Source organism: Globicephala melas, chromosome 8 (genome assembly GCF_963455315.2).
Source record: "Globicephala melas chromosome 8, mGloMel1.2, whole genome shotgun sequence".
NCBI lineage: Eukaryota > Metazoa > Chordata > Mammalia > Artiodactyla > Delphinidae > Globicephala > Globicephala melas.
Window position 1 is genome coordinate 13,582,792 of NC_083321.1, and position 13,654 is coordinate 13,596,445.

Here is a 13,654-nt window from a genome sequence, read left to right on the forward strand (position 1 = left end):
AAAGAGTTCCAGATATTAGATTGAGGGCAAAACTTTGAGGATTTTGTAATATATGTAGCAAAACAGTCTAGAGCTATTTTAGGAACAGAAGAACATTTCTTTGCAAAACAGATAGAAAATGATAGTATCTGAATTTTACCATCTATCTGAACTGTGCTTGGTGCTGGAAGGATTTTGAAGAAAGTGATTAAAGTTTTGGATAAGGGTGATATTTAGGGAAAAGTCAAAGCAACCAAATCACCTTGGGTAAACATCTGGAAGAGTGAACATATTTTTTGCTTAGTGGTAAAGACTGAGCATCCAGTAGAGTTAGTTTTTCTGTTTGTTTTTTAGTTAATTTTATTTTTGGCTGCGTTGGGTCTTCGTTGCTGTGTGCGGGCTTTCTCTAGTTGCGGCGAGCGGGGGCTACTCTTCGTTGTGGTGCGCGGGCTTCTCATTGCGGTGGCTTCTCTTGTTGTGGAGCACCGGCTCTAGGTGCGTGGGCTTAGTAGTTGTGGCTCGCAGGCTCTACAGCGCAGGGTCAGTAGTTGTGGTGCATGGGCTTAGTTGCTCCACAGCATGTGGGATCTTCCCTGAGCAGGGCTCAATCCCGTGTCCCCTGCCTTGGCAGGAGGATTCTTAACCACTGCGCCACCAGGGAAGTCCCAGAGTTAGTTTTTTATTACTGTTATCCCTTTATGCATTATAAATTGTGGGTTTCTTCAGTCTTTGCCTTAACTGTTTATGTTTTCATCTCCAAATCTCTATAATACTCCTGCCTGTCATTTAAAAAAGCCTATTTAATGACTATAGTAGAGTCTGTTTTTTCAGTCATTCATCCAGTAAATGTCTATTGAATGTTTACCTCTGTGGGAGATGGTGAGGATACCCTAATAAGAGCTGATCAGAGCCAGTGCTTATTGAAGTGCTTTGCACCAGGTACTGTACTAAGTGCTTTGTGTTGTTGATTCTTTTCATTCTTATAACAACCTTATGGTGTAGGTACTTTTGTTCTCCCCATTTTCTAGATGTGGAAATGGTGGTACAGAGAGGTTAAGCAGTTTCCCCAAGGTCATAGAGCTCGTACGTGGCAGAACCAGGATTTGAATCCAAGCAGCCTGGCTCCCCTGCTCCTAATCCCTAAATTATACTGATTCTAAAGTATCAATACTTTAAACAATTCTAAACTCTCTAAACTACTGCCATTATACCAAGAGTACGGTGAAAAAAATAGACATCGTCCATACCCTTATGGAGATTATGATCCAGAGGAGAGAGAGGCAGGAAACAAAAAATACACCAATAGGGACTTCCCTGGTGGTCCAGTGGTTAAGAATCTGCCTTCCAATGCAGGGGACGCTGGTTCATCCCTGGTGGGGGAACTAAGATCCCACATGCCACGGGGCAGCTAAGCCCGCATGCCACAACTAGAGAGAAGCCCACTGCTGCAACGCAACGAAGAGCCCGTGCTGCAACTAAGACCCGATGCAGTCAAATAAATAAATATTTACAAAAAAAATACACCGATAAATGTATAATTATAAAGTATGTAAACTCTTATGATGGAAAAGTAAAAAAGATTATAGCAGGGGGACATGAATTATATTGGAGCTTTGGGGGAGGTTTCTCTGAAGAAGTGATATTTAAGCAGAGACTAGAAGGAAGAACGGGGAAGGAAAAGGAATAGCATGTGTGAAAACCTTGGGGTGGGAAAGAACTTGGCACATTTGAGAAGCTGAAAAAAGACGGGTGTGCTTTGAATGCAATGAGCAGTGGGTAAGAATGGGGGGCATAGGATGAAGATAGAGATTTAGGCAGGACTGTGTCAAGGATTTTGGATTTTTTTCCTAGGTATAATCAGAAGCCTTTGAAGGTTTTAAGAATGAGTGTTGTAACCTAATATATGATTTTTAAAAAATTATTCTGGCTACGTTGTGAAAATTTTTGAAAATCTGTGGTGGAAAAAATTGGAAATTGTGGAAAATTTGGAAAGAGAGGAAGTGGGGAAAGTCTAATAATTAGGCTGCCTTATAGTGGTCCAGGCAAAAGATGACAATGGTTTGGATTAGGCTGTAGGCAGAGGAGATGGAGGAAAGTAGAAAGATTCAGTAGGTATTTTAGAATTAGGACAGAACGACTTAATGATGGATTGGATATGTGGGAAGAGAGAGGTATCAGGTATGATTCCCAGATTTCTGGCATGAGTATCAGCATCTCAGAAGTTGCCATTTCTGAGGTGGAAACATTGGAGGAGGGGTAGGTTTTAACTTGAGTTGGGGAGTGGAATGAAAGCCTCAATTTTAGTCATGCTAAGTGTGAGATATCTGTGAAATAATACACGTGGACCCATCAAGTAAGCAGTCATTGAGCTAATGCTCAAAAATGGCGCTGGAAATAAATCTGGATGCCCCAGTATATAGGTGTTAACAGTCAAGGAAAATGGATGAGTTTACCCAGACGAAAGGCATGTATAGACGAGGAGTTAGAAGAGCGCTTAGGACCAAGCTGCAAGGAATTTAAGAGAAAATCTCAGAAACTGGGAGAAGAGCGTGTTTCAGGGAGGAAGTGATCACCTGTATTTTGTTTGATTTAGCAACACAGAGATCACTGATGATCATAGCAAGAACAGCATTGGAGGAATGTAGGGCCAGAGCCAGATTAAAGTGCGTTTAAGAAGTGGAAAGGGAGGAAGTGGAGATGGTCTGTATATTTAGATTATTACCATGTGTGTCTTCCCATAAGAAGTAAGACTTTAAAAAGAAGTAATATGATAAGGTCCATGAACATAGGAACAGTACCTTTTCATTTTGTTGTCCTTGCCTGCTTAGCCTTGGTGTCTTGCGAAAAAGTTGTATTAAAGCAGAAAGGGGCAAGGGAACGAGGATATTCTCAAGATGGTGAGATAATGATTCTCATGGTCTTTATATGTGGCCTTGGAGTTTAAGGCTTTATGTATACTTTTTAGCTTTGCTTTTTAGCTTTGCTATCATTAGCCTTTCTATTTTCACCTCCCTACCTAATGGATCTTTTGTATTTTAGTATTACTGGTTTTGGATTTTTTAAATTATTATTATATTTATTAACCACCTGCTTTGAGCAAGCACTTTCTTTTTTTAAATTAATTAATTAATTTACTTTTGGCTGCGTTGGGTCTTCGTTGCTGCACGGGCTTTCTCGTTGCGGCGAGCGGGGTCTACTCTTTGTTGCGGTGCGCAGGCTTCTCATTGCGGTGGCTTCTCTTGTTGTGGAGCACAGGCTCTGGGCTCATGGGCTTCAGTAGTTGTGGCTCGCGGGCTCTAGAGCACGGGCTCAGTAGTTGTGGTGCATGGGCTTAGTTGCTCCGCGGCATGTGGGAACTTCCTGAACCAGGGCTCGAACCCACGTCCCCTGCATTAGCAGGCGGATTCTTAACCACTGTGCCACTAGGGAAGCGCCAGTTTTGGTTTTTAAAGTTCATACGTTACCTTTATCTTTTTCTTACTGCTTTCCTATGGTCATTATTGCTATAGCTAATTAGCTGATACGCTTGGTTATTTACTTTATTTCCCTTTATTCATTCACTTATTTATTGGCTCTTGTTTCCATATGGGATACTGTATAACTCTAGACTTTATTTTGGTTTCTATTTTGTTTCCCATTTACATATTCTTTGCTCAAAGTCTAATTGACTATATTGAAGTAATATTAAACATTTTGGCTACCATTCTGCCTAGACTTTACTGGAAAGGGTAAGCATTTTATGGTTATTGTGCCCATTAGTTCTCCTAGCATTCTTTTTTTTCTTTTAAAATAATTTATTGAGGTAAAATTCACATAACACAAAATTAACCATTTTAAAGTGAACAGCAGTTCAGTGGCATTTGCACAGTGTTGTGCAACTACTACCTCTATCTAGTTCCAAAACATTTCCATCATTCCAAAGTAAATTCTCTTTCCAATTGAGCAGTTTCTCTTCATTCCCCCCTTCCACTAGCCTCTGGAAATGAGCAATCTGCATTCTGTCTCTATGGATTGATACATTTTGGCTATTTCATATAAGTGGAATCATCTAGTATATAACCTTTTGTGTATGTATAGACCATAATTTGTTTATCCATTCATCCATTAATGAACTGTTTAGACTGTTTCCACCTTTTGGATATTATGAATAGTGCTACTGTAAACATGCACGTGCATGTACTTGCTTCAGTTGTTTTGGGTACGTACCTAGGAGTGGAATTACAGAGCCCTATGGTAATGTATTTGTTATGATTTTTCCTAAACCATAGGCATCAAAGCCAACATCTGCAGTTTCTATAGAGTGTGTGATGTGAGAGTTGTTGGCTTAGATTGGGATTGAGAATCTCTTTTCGTGTGGTTAATTTTTTGAGGAATTGAGTTCTCCTTTACTCATTTTGTTATTTGCATTTTACTGATGGGATAATTGAGGTACAGCATCTGCATGGTTTTAACTTCATATCTTCTTCAGAGCAAGTCAGTGATGGAACTGGGAATTTAAGACTCTTAATCACGTTCTTTATCTAGGTGACCCACTGAAAGCCATGTGGCATTTACATGAAGCTGTTTGAAATAGGTTTCCTATATTTTATAGTCTCTTGAAGGGATATTGTTCAGGTGGTGTTAAGCAGATGGTTTCTTTCCATAGTGGAGAAGACAAGAGGGAATGTGGTTTTTTTTTTTTTTTTTTTGCGGTACGCGGGCCTCTCACTGTTGTGGCCTCTCCCGTTGCGGAGCACAGGCTCGGGACGCGCAGGCTCAGCGGCCATGGCTAACGGGCCTAGCCGGGCCTAGCCGCTCCGCGGCATGTGGGATCTTCCTGGACTGGGGCACGATCCTGTGTCTCCTGCATCGGCAGGCGGACTCTCAACCACTGCACCACCAGGGAAGCCCGGAATGTGTTTTACTTGCAACGGAAAAGATATAGATTACAAATTAGAAACAACTTCCTGACTACAAGATACTGGAATGTTACCAAGGAAGGTTGTGAAATATCTTTCCCAAAGACTTTGTAACTGTCTTTCTAGGATGATTTAGGTGTGCACTTGTTAAGAAATGAGGGAGATGACAAAGACGACTTCCTGAGGTCCCTGGTAACCGCAGGAAATAGTTGTTTGATGGTTAATCAAACAGTATCTCTGGCATTTTAATGAGTATATTTTCATTTTCCTTATGAAAAAATAATCATTAGAGAGTAGGTGAATTGCTCAAGGTCTCCTGGTAAAATAGATTAGCATTCTGAATCTTCTTGGCTCCCAAGTTGAATGCTTAGGGATGTGTTCTTTATTGTAAATGAGTCTTTTCATGGCTGTATGATGTATTATTGTTATAATTCTTCCTAAACTGTAGGGGGTCAAAGCCAATACCTGCAGTTTCCATAAAGTTGATAATTTGATAGTTGTTGGTTGGGCTTAGATTGGGACTGAGAACCTCTTTCCTATGAAAATGGATTTAGTCTCCTGTTACACATGTAGAAAAGGGAACACATTATCAGTAACAGACTAAGGTAATAGATTTTTTTTTTTTTTTGGTTAATAGATTCTTAATGACTAGTTTAGGAAGGGCCAGGTTAAAGTTGCTTGGGTGAAGGTGCACATGACATCAGCATATTTTTGGTTTGTAATGCCTGGAGAAATAGAAGCCAGAAGATGGGCAAATGAACATTAGATTCTGTTGTAGAACTTGAACATAAAAATACTCATTAAATGCAATATTAAGTAGCCAATTTAAATGCTCAGCTCAGGAAGTGCCAAATTTAAGGTGCTCAGAACAACATTAACTCATTCATCTGACACTTGCGGTCTGCATTATGGTAACTCATAAGGGATCTCAGGTCCATTATAAACATTGTGCTTTGAGATCCATGGGTCATTGACTGACGGGGAAACTATGGGAAACTAAGCTGGGAGAGGGTATTACCATTGGTACCTTTAATGAAGGGTTTGTTAGGTTTGTTTATTTTAGTTGAGCTGTGGGAGCATTTGCTTGTTTACTTCTTTGCTACTGAAGATAACCATCAAGTATATTTTATTGAGCTTTCTTGAATTGGCAACAACTGCTACCTCTGCAGGATAAAAGAGGGGGGAGCCAACTTTCCAATACTTAACCATCTGCTGGGAAGTTTATATTTGTTTGTCCACGTAATGTTAATAACAAAACCTATGAAGTGGATGGTGGTATCTCTGTTGCAAAGAACAAGAAAAAGTGTTCCCGCATGAGGGGTCTCAGGTCTGTTACCAGAATTGTGCTTTGAGGTCTACTGGTCCTCATACAGATGGTGAGTGGCAAAGCTGAGATGGAGAAGGCAGCCTTCTGTATTAAGCTAGTGTGTTCTTTCGAGGTGCCTAAGGGATGGCCATGAGAGTAAGGAAGAGCTTTGGTTCTCCCATTCTGCTTAAACCAGAGCAGCTCATCTTTGATCTCTTTTATAGTTTAGTGTTTTCACATAAGATTTCATTTGGAAAAAGGGTTTTGCTTCTATAAAAACAAAAAAAGGAAAGGAAGAAAACATGGAAGACCACTGTGGAATCATGAAAGAAATTAGTTAAGACAACCTGAAGATTGAAAAGATGGCTAATTACATAACTACCAATCAGGAAATCATGTCAGAGTTTGAAGTGACTTGATGTCACAGCCACATGTGCAGTGCAGTTATTCTGTTCCTAGGGAGCATAGGATAGTGGGAAAAGAGTGTGGACTCTAGAGTTTAAATTCTAGCCCAGCCCCTGGGTAGCTGTGGAATTTGGGGATTCTTCTTCAAACCTGGTGTGCACCAGTGTACAATACAACACCTATCTTTCAAGAGTTGTTGTAAGGATAAGAAATACCATGTAAATACTGTGAGTGCCTGGCTCATAGTCGTATCCCCCCAATGCTAGCTATTGCTAAGATGATGATGATGTTGATGATGGCAATTTTTTAGTGTATTAACATTGCCTTCCCAAATGCCTGAAGCTGCCTTATCAAGGATAGGCAGTCCTTTACCTCTGTATATATGTATCTCATCATGCTTAGCATGTCTGTTTTTGATAAAGTTCATCTTTAAACTACACATGATTCATGAATGCATCTATCATTTATGAAATGAGAAAACTTGAACATCACTAAGTTTTTCATTGGACTTAAAAGAAAGAAGCAGGAGTGGAAAGGAACTCCATACAATGAGTTGAGAGACCTGGGCTTTTGTCTGAGAGCTGCCCTTAGTGAGTCTTGTAACAATGGACAAGTGAATTTTTACCTTTTTAAGTCTCTATGTTCAAAATGATGTCTAAGTCACTTTTAACTCTGCACATCCATGATTTCACCAAAAAGGTTAATTTCTTTTCATTGCCAAAATTTCAAAAAATTACAGCATTAAGGAGCTTTCTGCTGATTTGAGCTGGCAGCTTCTGTTCATACTAATTGAGCATGTCTGGGGCAGTGTTTTGTATAGAAGGACATTGCAGACCTTTTGCCAGAGATCACGAAGAGAAATATGTGACTTGTAGAATATGAGTGGAATTGAAACTAAGAACAATTGTAAAGAAGCTAATGTCACTTGATTTCGGGAGGAGAGCTGGATTCTTCAAACCCACAGCACTTTGTACTTCCTTGAGGGTAACACTCGCCACATATCAACATGGCAGTTATAGTTACAGTATATTGCAGTTGCAGTTTGAAAGCTCTTTGAGGTTGGAGGCCTTTTCTGCGTTGTGTTTGGTTGTTTTTACCTCTCTTTCACTGTCACCTATGATAGGTCCTGGCACATAATATAGTCCCCCCAGACATGCTAAATGGAAAAAAAGGTTGAATCAAAGTCAGCAGACATTTAGAAAATGGATTCTGCCTAAATACACTTATTACACTTATTGAATCTCTTCTGTTGACATGTGATATTATAGGAAAACCTGATAAAGTGGAAAAAGCACTTGTACCTTTGAATGCCAGCTTTACCACTTGCTGGCTGTTTGATCATGGGCAAGTAATTTCACATCAAGCCAGGTTTTGGTCTGTAAAATGGTAGTGGGGTAGGAGGGCGCTCTAGAGATACAGTACATAAAACATTAAGTGCTTAATTGTGGTAGTTGCTTTTTTACAAATGGATGTCTTAAATGTTATCAACAATATATTTTGCACTTCTGCTTGAAGGAGGAATACATTTTCAGGGAAGTTTGTTTGCTGTGGCTTCAGTATGTGGGAGAATTATCCCCCCTTGCAGTTTTCTGCTGAAAAGAAATCATTTAGCATTTCTTCTTCCATGGGCCCCTGGGATGGTTCCATGGAGGAGGCAGAGAGGGGGATGGGATCCTCGAAGAGCTGCTGAAGAACTTGCATTTTTGCAGATCTCTTTAGAATGCTATTTGTATATTGTGCTCTCACTGAATGCACCTGGCTCAGCTATGGCACATTAGCACGGTAAACATTTGTCAGATTTGCCTCAGTCAGAAAATTTTCTATACCTGCCATCCTACTTGGCACTTAAATTTTTTTTTTTTTTTTAGCTCTCTATGATATAGTGATGATAGGTGAAGAAGATAGGCTGCAGGGTAATGTGTAGTATGTATGATCCCATTTTGATACAATAAACAAAAAGTATTAAATGCATGCCTGTTTGTATGAGCAGTGAGTTTGCATGGTTATCTCAAGAGGGAGGGAATGGAATGGGTAGGGAAAGAGATTGACCACAGACTACTGTTTTACTTGTTACAAGAGGCATGTGTTGCCTTCATTTCTGATTAAACTTTTTGTTTACAGGTTATTGTAGGTTTACGTGCAGTTGTAAGAAATAATAGTGAGATAGATCCTGTGTGTCCTTTACCCAGTTTCCCCCAATGGTAACATCTTACAGAACCATAGAATACTGTCACAACCTGGGTATTGCCATTGACACAGTCAAGATACAGAACATTTCCATCCCACAGGATCTCTCCTGATGCCATTTTATAGCCACTGCTGCTCCCCCCCGCACCAAATCATAATGATCTGATAGTGCAGTGGATAAAGTTGCAATAAAGTTTTTGTGCAGATGATCAAGGGAAGATACCCCCTGGGGAAGATGGCCCATCTCCCACTCCCCCGGCCCTATCTGTCCCTGGCAACCTGTTATTTCAAGAATGTTATGTGGGACTTCCCTGGTGGTGCAGCAGTTAAGAATCTGCCGGCCATTGCAGGGGACATGGGTTCGATCCCTTGTCCGGGAAGATCCCACATGCTGCGGAGCAGCTAAGCCCATGCGCCACAATGACTGAGCCTGCGCTCTAGAGCCCGGGAGCCACAACTACTGAGCCACGTGCCACAACTACTGAAGCCCACGTGCCTAGAGCCCGTGCTCTGCAACAAGAGAAGCCACCACAGTGAGAAGCCCACGCACTGCAATAGAGTAGTCCCCGCTCGCTGCAACAAGAGAAAGCCCACATGCAGCAACGAAGACCCAACGCAGCCAAAAATAAAATTAATTTTTTTAAAAAAGAATGTTATGTGAATAAAATCATATAGTGTGTAACTTTTTTTTTTCCTCTTAATTAAAGAAAATTTTTTTTTGCCTGCGCTGCTGGTTATGCGATCTTAGTTCCCCGACCAAGGATTGAACCCAGCCCAGGCAGTGAAAGTGCTGAGTGCTAAACACTGGACCGCCAGGGAATTCCCAGCATGTAACCTTTTGGATTGGCCTTTTTCAATCAGTGTAATTCCCTGTAGAGTCATCTAAATTGCATGAATGAATAGTGCTCCTTTCTTTTCTTTCTTAATATTTATGTACTTATTTATTTATTTGGCTGTGTCGGTCTTTAGTTGCAGCATGCAGGATCTAGTTCCCTGACCAGGGATGGAACCTGGGCCCCCTGCATTGAGAGTGCAGAGTCTTAACCGCTGGAACACCAGAGAGGTCCCCGTGCCCCTTTCTTTTTAATTGCTGAGTAGTATTCCATGGTTTGGATATACTTCAGTTTGTTTAATCACTTGCCCATTGAAGAACATCTGAGTTTTTTCCCAGTTCTTGACTATTACTGATAGAGATGCTGTGGACATTTGTGTACCTTTTTTTGTGCAAACATGCGTTCTCTGGGATAAATGATGTATGGTATATGTTGCTTTTTTCTTTTGGCTATGCTGTGCCACATGTGGGATCTTGGTTCCCCAATCAGGGATTGAGCCCGTGCCCCCTGCATTCGGAGCTTGGAGTCTTAACCACTGGACCGCCAGGGAAATTCCTGTACTGCTCCCCCCACCCCACTTTATTGATTGATTGATTGATTGATTGGCTGTATTGGGTCTTAGTTGCGGCACGCGGGACCTTCGTTAAGACATGTGGGATCTTTTTGGTCATTGTGGCGCACGGGCTCTTCGTTGCAGCATGAGAGCTTCTCTCTAGTTGTGGAGTGCGGGTTTTCTCTCTCTAGTTGTAGCACATGGGCTCTGTAGTTGTGGCGTGCAGGCACCAGAGCGCGTGGGCTCTGTAGTTTGCAGCACGTGGGCTATCTCGTTGAGGTGTGCGAGCTCAGTAGTTTGGCGCGAGGGCTTAGTTGCCCTGCGGCCTGTGGGATCTTAGTTCCCCAACTGACTGGAGATCGAACCCGCATCCCCTGCATTGCAGGACGAATTCTTTACCGCTGAACCACCAGGGAAGTCCCTGTATTGCTTTTTTAAATTAAAAAAAAAAAAAAAGGAAAAAAATTAGAGGTAAAACAACTTATATGATTGCCTTTCAAAGTACATATTCAAACCCTACATTCTTGGTGTACATAACTTATTTATGTTGATTTCTGGTGTTTTGCTCTAGCAACAAGGCAATAATAATAACGCTGTAGTTTTCCTTGTTTCTTTCAACTGATGATCTGTGTATTTATTACACTCACAGCCTACCTGGAGGCAAGTAATGGTTAGTGCTGGTGTGGTTAACTCCTTTATAGATAGGGAGGTTGAGGCATGGGTATTGTGGAATTTGCCTAAGGTTACAGCACTGTGTTCTGACTCAGATTCATTCAGATTTATTCCTTCTCTTTCTGTCTCCTGAATTAACTCTTTGTAATTTTGACCTAGGTGTGAGGACACGAAAAGGATTTTTTTCTGTATCTGAGGTTTAGTGCTTGTTCTGTAGAAACAATATAGAGTAGTGGTTAGAGTATGCACTTTGGCATCTGATTTTTTCTTTTTTCTTAAGTCTTTATTGAATTTGTTACAATATTGCTTCTGTTTTATGTTTTGGTTTTTTGGCCCTGAGGCATGTGGGATCTTAACTCCCTGACCAGGGATCGAACCCACTCCCCCTGCATTGGAGGTCAAGTCTTAACCACTAGACTGCCAGGGAAGTCCCATCTGATTTGATTTTGAATCTCTCCTCCACATGGACAAATCATTTAACCTCTCTAAGCCTCAGTTTTGTGATTTGTAAATGGGGATAATGATAGTACTTATCTTCATAGTGTTGCTGTGAGAAGTAAATAAGATGTGTGGAAAAGTGCTTAGCACTGTCAGGTGTGTAGCACATATTCAGTGAATGTTCGATAAAAGTATTGCTCTAAATATATGTGTTATACTCTGCCACTGGGCTTGTCTTTATCAGTTGGTGGATGATTGGATAAATATTGGGATCTTACTGCCATGTACTTGTAAGGCTTTAAGGTTGCTGTAACTTTTGAGATAAGAATACTTTCTTTTAATGCTATTTCAAATTTAGTCTTATATATACTTATTTAAAAATAGGAAGTGATAGGGCTTCCCTGGTGGCGCAGTGGTTGGGGGTCCGCCTGCCGATGCAGGGGACGCGGGTTCGTGCCCCGGTCTGGGAGGATCCCGTGTGCTGCGGAGCGGCTGGGCCCATGAGCCATGGCCGCTGGGCCTGCGCGTCCGGAGCCTGTGCTCCACGGCGGGAGAGGCCGCAGCGGTGAGAGGCCCGCGTACCGCAAAAAAAAAAAAAAAATAAGAAGTGATGTTGGATTATATTTATTATAGTATTAGTTTGTATGAAAATATTTTAAAGTTTCTCCTGAGTTATTCATATTTTCTCAGGCTCATAGTAATAGAAAACTAGAAAGTGATTCTGAACTGTTGATTTCCTTCCTTTAATCTGTCCCCCCCAAAAACATTACTTTTCATATTTTCTTCCTAACATTTATCAGTACTTGAAAGTGTCATCATTTTTTAAATTACATAAATAATCACATAAGCTCCTTGAGGGCAGGTATTTCTCATTTGCTGTAGTATCCTCAGTGCCTAGAATAGTGCCGAGTACATAGATACTCAGTAAACACTTGCTGGCTGTCTGTTATTGCTTTTGCATCTTTCCAGTCCCCCTTAAGTGTTTTTTATTTGGGAAGTAGGGAAAATACCATCCAACTTCTAGTCAGAGCTTAAAATGAGTAGGTTCTTAAAATCCAGTGCCTTATTTTGATTGGCTGAGAAATGTGATTGGCAAGGTAGAAGGGCATCTGGACCTTTTAGCATAAGAGCTCTGCATTTAATAATTTGACTTCTCCTTTTCCTGAAGCCTTGAGGGAAATTTTTCCTTTCCCTATTCTAGTCAGCCAAGAACCTGACCTGGGCTGACTCTAACATTGGAGAACACTGAACACAGTATCTGCTGAGCCAAGGACTGAGAGTCAAGCTCTGATACTATCTGAAGGAAAAGCCTGAATTCAAATCCTGCTTTGCCTACTGACTCATCTTGCAAACCTAGATGAATTTCTTAACCTCTTCCAGGTTTAAATGTTCTTATTTGTCTGGTGAGTAATCTTACCTGTCTGGGCTTGTGAGGATACCTGGCTTAATGTTCTCAAAGCTTTTTACAGTACTGTTGCTGTGGCTCCAGGAGTTTCCAGGAACTACTGGGGGCAGTGTGGTACTCCAGGGAGGAGAGCTGGACTCTTTTTCCCAAAGACTACGCAGAAAACAGAAAGATGTGATCCTTCGTGATTTGAAATCGGCTCTACTTCAGCCTCCTAATGTTGTTGGTGGATGAAAGGTATGTTGTTGCCAAAGCCATTAGGCCTGTTTGCCTGAGGCAGCTGGGGTCAGTTCCCATTTCTGGGGTTAAGCTGTTTTTGTTTCTGTGAAATTTCTTCCATCAAAAGCTACTCTTTTTTCTTTCTTTCTTTCTTTTTTGCTTGCTAGTAGGAAATCTCTTGCCATTTTTGTGCACTTAGCAGTAGCCTTCCTGGTCCTGATTCTGTTGACAGCTTGGGACTCAAAAATTGAGCTTCAATTTCTTTTTGGTTCAGTGGTTTCCTCTGTGTTCTTCCTTGAGTTTTCAGGGGTTCTCAGCTCACTGTTTTCCCCAGAAGAGTTTGCAGGTGAAGCTTCGTTTCTTTTCTCTTCATTCTTCTGAGGTAAGTGAGAGTAAGGAAGATTGTCAGTCTCAAATTTGGGTCTTACGGCTTTCTGTTTCTAGCTTTGATCATAGGAGCGTAAACTTTACTATGTTGCAGACATTAGGTTATATCATTGTGAGTTACTTTAGGAAGCCGTAGTCAGCAAAATCTATAGCAGAAAAGCTGGTGTTTTTTTCTCCCCTTCATTATAATAACAGTCACTAGAATTTTTTAGTTTTATATGTTCAAAGCATTTTGGAAAGTTGTTAGCTTATTTGTGATATACCCTGTAGTGGTCTTCCTTACACAGAGTTTATATATAAAAAACGCCCTGGGGAGTGTATGAGAAAAAGATAGATACGAGAAAAAGAGGTTACATTGCTTGTTTATCTCTT

The 13,654-nt window shown here is 40.9% G+C and overlaps 1 protein-coding gene across 10 annotated transcripts in view; it reads left to right on the plus strand.

Moving 5' to 3' along the window:
- AMBRA1 (autophagy and beclin 1 regulator 1) overlaps nucleotides 1-13,654 on the plus strand; it is a 175,544-nt gene that overhangs the window by 5,382 nt on the left and 156,508 nt on the right. Inside the window, exons 1-2 of one of the 10 annotated variants that reach the window (XM_060303260.2) lie at nucleotides 12,499-12,674; nucleotides 12,761-12,913. The exons of 8 other annotated variants lie outside the window; for them this stretch is intronic. The gene's annotated coding sequence lies outside the window, so the exon portion shown is untranslated. Of the gene's footprint in view, nucleotides 1-11,999; nucleotides 12,914-13,654 lie in introns of those variants that run through there. One more of the 10 variants, XM_060303262.2, reaches the window with a different exon arrangement.